The following is a 12,013-nucleotide window of genomic DNA, read 5'->3' on the forward strand; positions in this document are numbered from 1 at the left end:
AAATACCAAAACAACATGATCCAACAAATGGATGATTCATTTTTCTAAAACCACTTTGCACAGCTGAAAAAAAGACAGTGAATAAGCTCTATTCATAGAATAAAAGCAATCTGGTTGTCCAAAAAGTGACACAGCTTTGGAAGCTAAATCTCCAAGAAATTACTTGGCTTAGTCATTAAAAACAAACAAACAAACAAACAAAAAAATAAACACATTTGTTAACATTGTTTTATATACAGAAAGGATAGATTATTGAGAACAACTCAGATGAGTTCACTCAACATCTGGACTAGATTTTTCCTTGAGAGATGAAAACCATCAAGTCACATTCAAGCAGAGAGGCAGCAACTCATTGAGAGGAAAGATGGCCTTATGGTTAAGGCACTCAGCCAGAATCCAGGAGATCTGGAGTCAATTTCTGTCTTTGACTCAGATTTCCTGTGTTACCTTCGGCAAGTTACTTAATCTCTTTTTGCCTCAGTTCTCCATATCTAAAATGGGGTTCTAATACGTGCTGTCTCCCATCCTTTGTCTAGTTAAACTCTTCAAAGCATGGGCTGTCTTTACTATGTGTGTATAATGCTAGTACGATTGGCCCCAAGGCTGAGTTGGTGGTGCTACTGAAATACAAATAGGATAATAATAAATAGGGCTGTCAAGCAATTAAAAAAATTCATCTCAATTAATTGCACAATTAATCATGCTGTTAAATAATAATAGAATCCCATTTATTTAAATATTTTTGGATATTTTCTACATTTTCAAATATATTGATTTCAGTTACAACACAGAATGCAAAGTGTGCAGTGCTCACTTTATATTTATTTTTTATTACAAATATTTGCAGTGTAAAAAACAAAAGAAATACTATATTTCAATTCACCTAATACGAGTACTGTAGTGCAGTTTCTTTATCATGAAAGTTGAACTTACAAATGTAGAATTATGTACAAAAAATAACTGCATTCAAAAATAAAACAGCGTAAGGCCTACAAGTTCACTCAGTCCTACATTTTGTTCAGCCAATCACTCAAACAAACACATTTGTTTACATTTGCAGGAGATAATGCTGCCCACTTCTTGTTTACAATGTCACCTGAAAGTTTTACGTTGTTTTGTTATGGAATGCAGTTAGGTAACAAAAGAAATCTACATTTGTAAGTTCCACTTTCACAATAAAGAGATTGCACTACAGTACTTGTATGAGGTGAATTGAAAAATACTATTTCTTTGTCATTTTTACAGTGCAAATATTTGTAATAAAAATATAAAGTGAGCACTGTACACTTTGCATTCTGTGTTGTAATTGAAATAAAAATATTTTAAAATGTGGAAAACATCCCCAAAAAATTAATAAATTTCAATTGGTATTCTATTGTTTAACAGTGCGATTAAAACTGTGATGAATCACAATTAATTTTTTTGAGTTAATTGCATGAGCTAACTACGATTAATCAACAGCCCTAATAATAAATAGTAAACTTGTTACTGAATGTTGGAATTATCAGAGCAATATGGCTAGACTTTGACTTCCTCCGCTTGGTTGTCATTATATCATCATTTATAGCCATGGTTAAAGTAAAACAAAAACATTATTTTTCCGATAAAATCGCCTCGTTCCTTGTTCTGTTCAAACACGCTCAAAGATGAGTGTTCCGGAGAGATGACTCAAAGTGCTGTAATGATACTATTGAAACTGTAGTTCTATCAAACACTAATGTATGACTACAATGATGGTTAGACTGGTTCAATGGGAACAAAAATAAAACTATCTTTTGAGTCATGGCTGTATTGTATTAGTGTACTCAAGTGGGACGGTCTTCCACCTCATTTAGCTTACCCAGTTATATAAAGCAGGTCTGAGGCAGAGGTGATGGGTCTCAGAAATGGCCAGTTCATGCCTAAGGGACAGATTGTGCTCTGGTCTATTATGCCAGAGTGGGGGAGGTGGGCTAGAAGGGAGTCCCCACCCTTTCCCCTACGTGGCCATGTTAATGTTGTTAGGATTGCAGCTGTTGGGGACAGTAAGGAATACAGGGGTTTTCCCCAGATGCTTCCCTGTCTGAAAGCAAGTGGGATGGCAGAGGTTGGCTGTGTCAGCAGGAGGAGAAGGGGAGTTTCTTGTGCCCTGGTAAGGGTTCTAATTTAATTCTCTCCCCCACCCCCAACCTCCCTAGCATAATGGGCCAGGAGTAGAAGATTGTGCTACAGAGTAGTATCTGAGTCACAACGCAGCCCAGTGTGAAGCGCTTTGGGATCCATCAGAACAAAAAATGTGAGATGTTTCAGGATGAATAAATGTGAGTCACTGTCTTGATACTTCCCTCTTTTCATCAGTGTTACTACACTATCCCTTTGGTTTTCCTTTTTGGATTTCGATCTGAAACTGACACTGAACCAGCAGCTCCTACGGCAGTTGGCTGAATCACATTGTCTTTTTTCCTCTCCAGCTCCTTACCTTTCTCACAAAACAGCCCCCGCCCATCTCAGGCTCATGCCAAGAGCCTCTGAAGTTTTGCATCAGATAATCTGGCACTGATGGAAGTGTGTGTTCCCTTTCCAGGCCTGCTTGTGAGAACACTCTGCAAAGAAAGCCACACATTTATTTCCGAGAACATGGCATCTGTCCAACAATGTGTCGAAGTGCTCAAAAGTGTCTGACTGAAACCCTTTATTATCATATACTGGTGATTTGCCTGAAGGGAAAAAGGAGCATTAATAAAGGGAATGAATTGCACATTGTTCAGTGATGCGTGTGCTCATACAATTTCTTCTGTGTATTGTATATTCCTTCAGCCACTCTAGATCCTCTACCTGGTCAACAATCATGTGTATCTGATCAAAAGACTCACCTTTGGATTGGTACAAGTAGGTAATTCCTGAGATATCCCATGGGAAATTACACCCAGCATAGATCATTGAGCCCTTTGTGCTATACCAGGGCACTAGCTAATCCTTACATTGGAAATGATTGTTCAGCATGATGACATGGCATACTAAGCAGTGCATGCCCTCTGAACAGTCCTATCATAACACAGGGCTGCTATCTGTCTGTCATAACATTGTATTGAAGAAGAAAGATATCATATCCCGTTTTGTCTCCTAGCAACTTTAAAACTAGAAATGGCATTTTTGTTCTTGCTCTTTTATGCATGCATGCTCTGATTGCACTGGCATCTGTGGGAGCTGGGCACAAGGATTTGAGGCCAGTGTTTGTCTGAGTTGTTGCACACATTCTAAATATCCCAGTTGAGAAAGACAATAGTATATTTCTTCATTATCGGGCCTTTATGTCAATGTCTTGCTAGTGTACAAACCTCAGAAACAAGAATTGGGTTAGCCCCATTACACAGAGCTTGAACTGAGGAGGAACGAAGTTTCCTTGTTTGACATATGTGAGGTTAGAACTGCAGTGAGAAGGTAAGTTACCCTTGTAAAAGCAAAAGAGTATCAGTATAATGTGATCATCCTAGATTCAGGAATGACGTTAGCAGACTAGTACAGCAACTGGTTGAGAATATGTAAATCACACAGGTGAGGGCCGTGTTTTATTTCCTAGACCAAGCGAGGTTCATATTAAAAGAGAACCAACCTGAGCTATCACCCAAAAAGGAGCTTCCATGAACCCTCTCCATTGCCCTTCATAAAGCACCAGTTTGGAATCTTTCAGCAGGGCTCCACATGGCCACAAGGATCCGCAGTAGCAGATCCTGAGGTAATACCAGTGCCCTAGTCCCTCAATAGGAAGCATTCTCCTAATATTGGGTCCTTGCTCTCTCGTGTGTTTCAGTTCAACCGAGTAACTAAGTTCCTCTACGAGGTTTGTATTCTCTACAGCAAAGGGAAAATGCTAAGATATATATTACCCTCAAGCAGAGCCCAAAGTTACGTTCTAGATTTCAACTCCTTGAAAAAAGTCCAACAATTATTCTAGATTTCTACAGTCATTTTGTCTCTTCCCCTTTCTCCAAATTGTCCAATTAATCAGACAGGCTCTTGATTGATTCACCTTGTAGTCCTGTTAGAAGAACCTTAAGCTCACCATCAGGCTTGCTTTAGATGCCAAAATAACTTGAGCTGAAATGCTGAAAAGCAGAAGTGATAAGATCGGGATCTGAAGTCTTAAAGTAAAAACTCTTCCTTTTTAATCTGCCTTTTTAAATCTGCTTTGTCTGACAGTGAGCAGCTGAAGGGGAAATGGTGTTTTCCATAAAGTATAAGCACAACACTCTGATTCATTCTTGAAAGCTCCATGCTAATACCAGCATGTTGAATACCAGCAACAGGCTTCACAGACTGAAGCAAATATTTACATTACTTCAGGCTGTGGGGTGGTGGGTGGCACACTGAAAGCCATATTTGTCCTAGGGATTATGTCACCGTTTGGAACATAGCCTCTCTGTGGAAAAGGCAAAGTAGTATTTCAATTGCCCTTCTCCTCCCCCATCCCCATCGTCAAAATATTTTTAAGATTACTCTGCTGAGAAAATTGTGTGATAGCAAATAGTAAGAAAACAAAGGGCACTGTATTCCCAAGGGAAAGAGCAGTTTTCTTCTTGATTAATCATAACACTCATGAATAGAAGAGACATAAATGGTGATTAGGAACACTCCTTAAAGTTTTCTCTTTGTGGAATCAAAAAAGTATTAAACAATGTTGTTTAAAGCACTAGTTTTAACAATATCTAATGAATTAGGAAATAGTTCATTTGTCTACAGGAAAAAAATGGAATTCTAGTTTGAAATAAATAATTTTAAAGAACCATAAGATCATTGTTAACTGGACAAACTGTATAAGATGTGGGCCTTAAAAGGAAAAGACAAAGGAAATACAAATGACAAATTTCCTTTGTTAAATAGTCTGTATTAACTTCTGCATTATTCTGATGGATTACTCTGGCATTTGATTATGTGTCCAGTTCATTAGAGTACATAAGCACATGATAGTCCCCCAGATTAAGTCTTAAATAAAGAAATCAAACACTTAATGTTATGCACAATTTTAAATTCACATTAACATAAAAACAAAAACAAAAACATACCAGCCATAGATAGTGCAGAGTGAATAATTTGCAATGAAATAATTTGGAATGAAAAAATGTAAATAAGGAATTCAGCCACTTTTTTTGCCAGTGGAATATCCATGGGAAAATCTTGGTTTAACCCTGATTCTGCAAGCTGGTCTGAGGAGTCAGACCCCTGCACCTACGTGGAGCCCTGTTGACTTCTGTAGGGCTGCAGGATATGGATCTTATTCCTTATTCAAACATATTCAATCATTTTTCCCCTAATGTTTTTTCTTCTATTGATCAAATGTCAAACATGATCAAACTGTGTTGCTTAGCTTTTTCAAGACTCCTGAAATGTCTGTGGATGCTCAGATGCTGCGTAAGTACCTAAATATCAAAATGTCACCCCATCCCAAAAGGCCATCTGGACAATGATCTAGTCCAAAAGGAAAGCACACAGGTTTTTTTCTCTATTTACCACACACTGCAGTTAAGTAGCAGATTAATGCTGATGCATAACATAAACATTGTAATCAAAGTTATTCACAGCCTTAAGTGTTTGCAGGGTCAAGTTCTCAAATGCTCTGAGAGGTGCACTGTGGTTCTCTGTTGCACTTTTTCCCTTCACTCTGGTAGTCTTGCTCAGGCCTTGTGATCTGGCAATGTGGGCAGATTGTGAAACTTTAGCCTCAATTACCACTAGCCTATTTCCATGTGACCCCTTGCTTTCCTTCCACAGTCTCTCATTGACAATATCAGCATTATTTTTGATACACAGTCCAACATGACTTTTAGAGTTTGAGGTTGAATGTCATGATTGGTTAGATTCTTCTCTTCCTTGATGTTTTTCATAAACGCCCATGCTATAATCTATTGTGCTGAAAGGGGGGTTCCTTAGAATGAATATGCTGTTAAATATTTTGAAAATTAAATTTAAAAATCACGATTTGGTATGTAGCTCGCTGCCTTATGTCTTCCAGGAGGATTTATTTAGATTTCAGAGAATTGCTTCCTTGAATATCAGGAAGAGTCAATTAAAAACAAATGAATCCTTTTATTCCCTATGTGTAATGTAAAGAAAAAGCTACAGTTATGTCTCCCTGTACAATATTTGGCTGATATATGGGGAATTGAAGTAGGGACTTCCAGAGCATGAACTACTATAACTTGAACTAACAAGCCAAGGCTGTCTGCCTGCGGCTGTAAGAGTCTCATAACTTCTGCAAAGTGGGACCTTTAATGCACATTCTGTGCTAGGTTATATTTCCATTATGGTTGTGTATCTTTTGCACCTTTTCTGACATGCCCAATCAAAGACTAGCAGGGTCCAATCCTGTTTTCTCTCCATTTGTGACTATACTCCTCTCCGCTTCTGCATAGGCCAGATCTGTGGTCTCTAAAATTCTCCCAACAAACTGTAACTGCCACTAGAGGATGGTTGAGGAAGAAGGCAGTAGAAGGAGAAGAAATTCAAGAATCTGAATGGCGGAACAAAGAGAGAACCAGATGAGAGCTAAAACTAGAGAGAAGGAACTGCTATGAATAGTGCTGTAGTTGGCTGGCCTGGTCTGCATGCATCCTGAATGAACAGAACAATAATCAGTTATCATGGTGGCATGAGCCTAAAGCCATTAGTACATCCAGTCTAGTACATCTAGCCTCTAGTACATCCAGCACATCCTCTGTTTATGGACTCACAGTACCTGCATCTACTATAAACCACATCAACACAATAGCCGAGACTCACACAAGGCTAGATTTTCCTTTCACTTTAGCTGATGTGAATTGAATCACTTCCTTGGGGAAATGTTAGCTTATTTTCATTCCAAATTATTTCATTGCAATGTTAGCTTGGTATAAATAGGATCAGAACCAGGCACACAGCACATTCTTCTTTTTGCTGATGCGTGAACTAGCCATGCATGTACAGAATAGAAAACAATTGTTTTTGCAGACTAATTTGCATTACACGAATGTGCTAAAGAGCAGGATCTTCATGTTATAATGAGAAAAAATGAAGAACAGACCACCTTACCCTGCCAGAACACAAGAAAACACCTTGATGCTTGCATATCTAATCTCAGAAATCCATCAGCTAAACCAGTGGTTTTCAAACTGTAGGTTGCGACCAGTACTGGGTCATGAAATGTAAGATACTGGGTTGTGGCGGCTCTGGACTCAGTGCAGTCTGTGGTGCCAGGACAGGTGGGAAGCCTGCCTCTGCACCCTGGCTGCGCCATTGACTGGGAGCCGCCAGAGGTAAGCCCCAACCTCCTGCCCCAGCCCTGAGCCTTCCTCAAACCCAGAGCCCCCTCCTACACCCCAAACCTCTCATCCCCACCCCAGGGCCTGTACTCCCAGCCCAGAGCCCTCACCCTCTCCAGCATCCCAACCCCCTACCACATCCTAAACACCTCATTCCCATCCCTGCCCTGAAGCCCTCACTCCTGCATCCCAACTCTTTTCCCCAGCCCTGACCCCTCCCAAACCCCTCATCCCCAGCTCCATTGGGTCACGGGCATCAACAATTTTCTTCAACTGAGTCACCAGAAAAAAAGGTTGAAAACTACTGAGCTAAACCATTTCAAACCCCATTCCACATAAAGGCATAGGCCTTGGTAATAAAACGAGAGCTGTCAGGAGATATTTGAGTTATAAAAAGAATTTTGACAAAAAGGAATCCATGAAGGTCATCATTTTGTTCTTCAGTTAAACTTTCTGGAACAGAAAGCTATAGGAATGGCTTCTGATGTTTGTACAGGGCATTAACAGAGTTTAACAGGAATCACTGCAGAGGGTCTCTATTTTTGGCATGTTCTTTCTCTGTGCTTTTGTCACCGTTACCACACAGATCCCATAGTTTTGATGTTGTAAAATATTTTTATATCCTTTGCCATATGGGGTTTTTCTTACAATATGTACAAGTGGGTGTGCACATGATAGATAGGATTGCAATAAGAAACTATGTGCAGTACTCAGTTAAAGGTGAAAAGAAGAATTTGCAGAGTTAAAAGCAAGAGTCCAATAGAAAGCAGCAGACCAGTCAATGGGTTTAATGGTACCTGTAGGATAGAATTCCAAAAGGCTGCTACCCTCACAAGGACATCAGATCAGTGCATGGCTACCACACTGAAGGAGTGGGGTGAGAAAGGGAAACTACAGAGCACAAGCACCCCTAAAAAAGGACTAGATTCTGCCTGGCCCCCATAGGGGGCCAGGCAGAATTGTAGTTCCTGTGGTCTGCTCTGCATCTACTTCTCCAGGACATAAAAAGTATCAGAATATTTGTACAATTATTAAAATTAAAAACAAAACAAATAAAAGTGAAATGCAGCTTTCTAGTGGATGGATCTCCTAGTGTGGAATCCCCAGATAACCCTGGATGACCAAAATATTTTTAGCTAATACCTCAATGTTTCCAGCACACAAGACACACACATTTTCTTTCTCCCAGTCCCTCCTCACCTCTTGTTCTGCACACTCCCTTGGTTTGAAGTTCGAACACTTTGTAATATATTAATTGGCTATAAGACTATAAGAATAGCCATTCTGAGTCACACCATGGTCCATCTAGCACAGTATCCTGTCTTCTGACAGTGACCAATGCCAGATGCCCCAGAGGGAATGAACAGAAAAATCAATCATCAGGTGATCCATCCCCTGTCATCCTCTTCCAGCTTCTGGCAGTCAGAGGCTGATGCATGGAGCTTCATCCCTGACCCATGTTGGCTGATAGCCACTGATGTAGCAGCCTTTTGGAATTCTATCCTACAGGTACCATTAAACCCATTGACTGGTCTGCTGCTTTCTATTGGACTCTTGCTTTTAACTCTGCAAATTCATCTTTTCACCTTTAACTGAGTACTGCACATAGTTTCTTATTGCAATCCTATCTATCATGTGCACACCCACTTGTGTAGTCCTCCACGAACTAAAATATTTCTTTTTTGAACACCATTATAGTTTTGGCCTTCAAAACATCCCCTGGCAAGGAGTTCCACAGGTTGATTGTGTGTTGCATGAAGAAGTACTTCTTTATGTTGGTTTTAAGCCTGCTGCCTATTAATTTCATTGGGTGACCTCTGGTTCTTGTGTTATGTGAAGGAGTAAATAACACTTCCATATTCATTTTCTCAATGTATGTCATGATTTTATAGATCTCTACCATATCCCTGCCTAGTTGTCTCTTTTCCAGGATGACAAGTCCAAGTCTTTTTAATCTTGCCGCATATGGAAGCTATTTTTTTTCCTTAATCCTTTGTTGTCTTTCTCTGTACTTTTTCCAACTCTAATATATCTTTTCTTGAGGCAGGGCAACCAGAACTGCACGTAGTATTCAAGGTGTGGGCGTACTATGATTTATATAGTAGCATTATGATATTTTCTGTCTTATTATCTATCCATTTCCTAATGGTTCCTAACATTCTGTTTGCTTTTTTTGACTGCCATGGCACACTGAGTAGATGTTTTCAAAGAACTATTCCCAATAACTCTTAGAGCTCTTTCTTGAATGGTGAAAGCTAATTTAGATCCCATCATTTTGTCTGTATAGCTGGGATTAGGTTTTCCAATGTGCATTACTTTGTATGTATCAACATTGAATTTCATCTGCCATTTTTTTGCCCAGTCACCCAGTTTTGTGAAATCCCTTTGTAACTCTTCACAGTCTGTCTTGAGTAATTTTGTGTTGTGTGCAAATTTTAGCACCTCACTGTTTACCCCTTTTCTCAGATCATTTATGAACATGTTGAACAGCAATGGTCCCAGTACAGATCCCTTGGGAGACATCACTATTTACCAATCTCCATTCTGAAAACTGACCATTTATTTTTACCATTTTTTTTGTCTTTTAACCAGTTACTGAGCCACGAGAGAAATCCCCTCTTATCCCATGACTGCTTTCTTTGCTTAAGAGGCTTTGGTGAGGGACTTTGTCAAAGTCTTTCTGAAAGTCCAAGTACACTATATCTGATGGCTCCCTCTTGTCTAGATGTTTGCTGACCCCTTCAGAAAATGTGAGGCATGGTTTCCCATTATAAAATCCATATTTGACTCTTCCCCAACAAATCATGTCCATCGACATGTCCGATAATTCTGTTCTTTACTATAGTGTCAACCAATTTACCTGGTACTAAAGTTAGGTTTACCAGCCTGTAATTACCAGGATTGCCTCTGGAGCCTTTTTTGAAAGTTGGTGTCGCGTTACCTATCCTCCAGTCATCTGGTACAGAAACGGATTTAAGTGCTGGGTTACATACAACAGTTACATAAGTATATATTTTTCAATGCCGCTACCATTATCTGTATATATATAAGAATTAAAAATCTGAGGGATTGGATAGTTCATGGGATTTTACTAGGTTATGCAGCCTTTTATCCTAGATAGCTATTTCAGCTCTGGCTTAGATCAGTAATAAGCATAAGTAGTAAGAAAAAGTTGTCATCCCATAGCAATTTGGTGACCTATATGAAATCAGATGGAAGTCTCAGTAGTTAACAGTCACTAAACCATGACCACAATTGGAGCAAGTTTGTAACTATATCATTGAAGATGGGGATTAAGAGCCTTATCTGAAACCCATTAAAGTCAACGGGCGTTTTTCCATTTACTTCAATGGGCATTTGATTAGATCCTGAATGGGGTTGGAAGCAAATGAAATGACACTCATCTTTCTATGGACAAGTTCTCAGGTTTGAGTCACATTGTTGAGAAGCTTGCACTAATTCTGTCCATGCTGTAGCTAATCTGTGGATAAACAGAGGACTTCAGTTACCAGAACTGGAGTCTGGTACTGCATGTCAACATTAATGTCACTAAAAAAAAGAAGGAATTAAAAATCACTTAGGAATATTAGAATGAAGCGTTCAGCTAATTTTGTAATACTTTATTTTCATGACGGATTATCTCCAGTTTTCTCTCCTCAGCTATTCATGTTGTGTGGTGCCTTTACAGCAACTAAAAGGTATTTTCCTTTTGAAAAATTTCTTTCCAGTACATAGCTAATAAAACGAAACAAAAATACAACTAAAAGGCCAATGTTAAAATGTAAATATTCTTTGCTTTTTATGCTATTTTTTGCAAAACCTGCTCCCACTGGTTCCACAAGGGACTTTTAGCATATTAACATTATCTCATCATGTAGAAAATTCAGAAAAAGAGGGTTTTTTATTTTTAAGTTGTTTATAATTGCCAGCCAAATCCTAATGCATGTCTGAAGGAAAGGTTAAGTGCAGTCAACATTAATCTCTCTTTTTTTAATCTACATTGGTGAAAAGTGCCTATTTGTTTTGGGGGAGGATGTCCTTAAGTTCTCTGTTGCTATAGTAAGCTCATAAGTATTTTGAGAAAGACATATTTGCAGTAACCCGTAAAATTTCTTTTAAAGAAAAGTTTCTTTCTATAAAAAGGTGACGGATGTTTCCTACTGATCTCATGTTTGCTGGAAATTTACTTTTGTGTGTCAAGAACACTTTTCATTTACACTTGTTTTAGAAAAACTTTGGTAACATAAAAATACTAGCCTGATCCTTTTCCAACTATGAAACCTAAAATTACAAAATCAGCCCATGTACTCCAGCAGATTAAACTGGGTTACATGGGATACAAGTTTGTGAGGCAAACAGTAATTATTAAACTACTGACATTTCAGATGCTCTTCACCTCCTTCCATTAACCAGTTCTCCTTTTTGAGAGGCAGTGCTGAGAACTGGTATGAATCCTCAAGCCTTCAAATAGCCCCACCCCATCTTTTAAAAGCTGGAAAAACTGATACCATTTAGAAACTTTGTCTGACGCTTCAGTTTTAAGGAAAGCATGGGACTCCTATCTCTGTGTTCCTTTTCTCCAAAAGCTTTTCATTTGTGAGGTAACAAGATAGTCTTTCAAAGACAGAGGACCTGTTCTATAACAGGCCAGAAACAGTGTGCTAGAGAATTGGAGGATATATATTTCCCGGATGTCCTAGCCAAGTGTACACCCTTTCATAGCTTTTGTTGCCCCAAAA

The sequence above is a fragment of the Mauremys reevesii genome, linkage group 6 (genome assembly GCF_016161935.1).
Source record: "Mauremys reevesii isolate NIE-2019 linkage group 6, ASM1616193v1, whole genome shotgun sequence".
In the NCBI taxonomy this organism is placed as follows: Eukaryota; Metazoa; Chordata; order Testudines; family Geoemydidae; genus Mauremys; species Mauremys reevesii.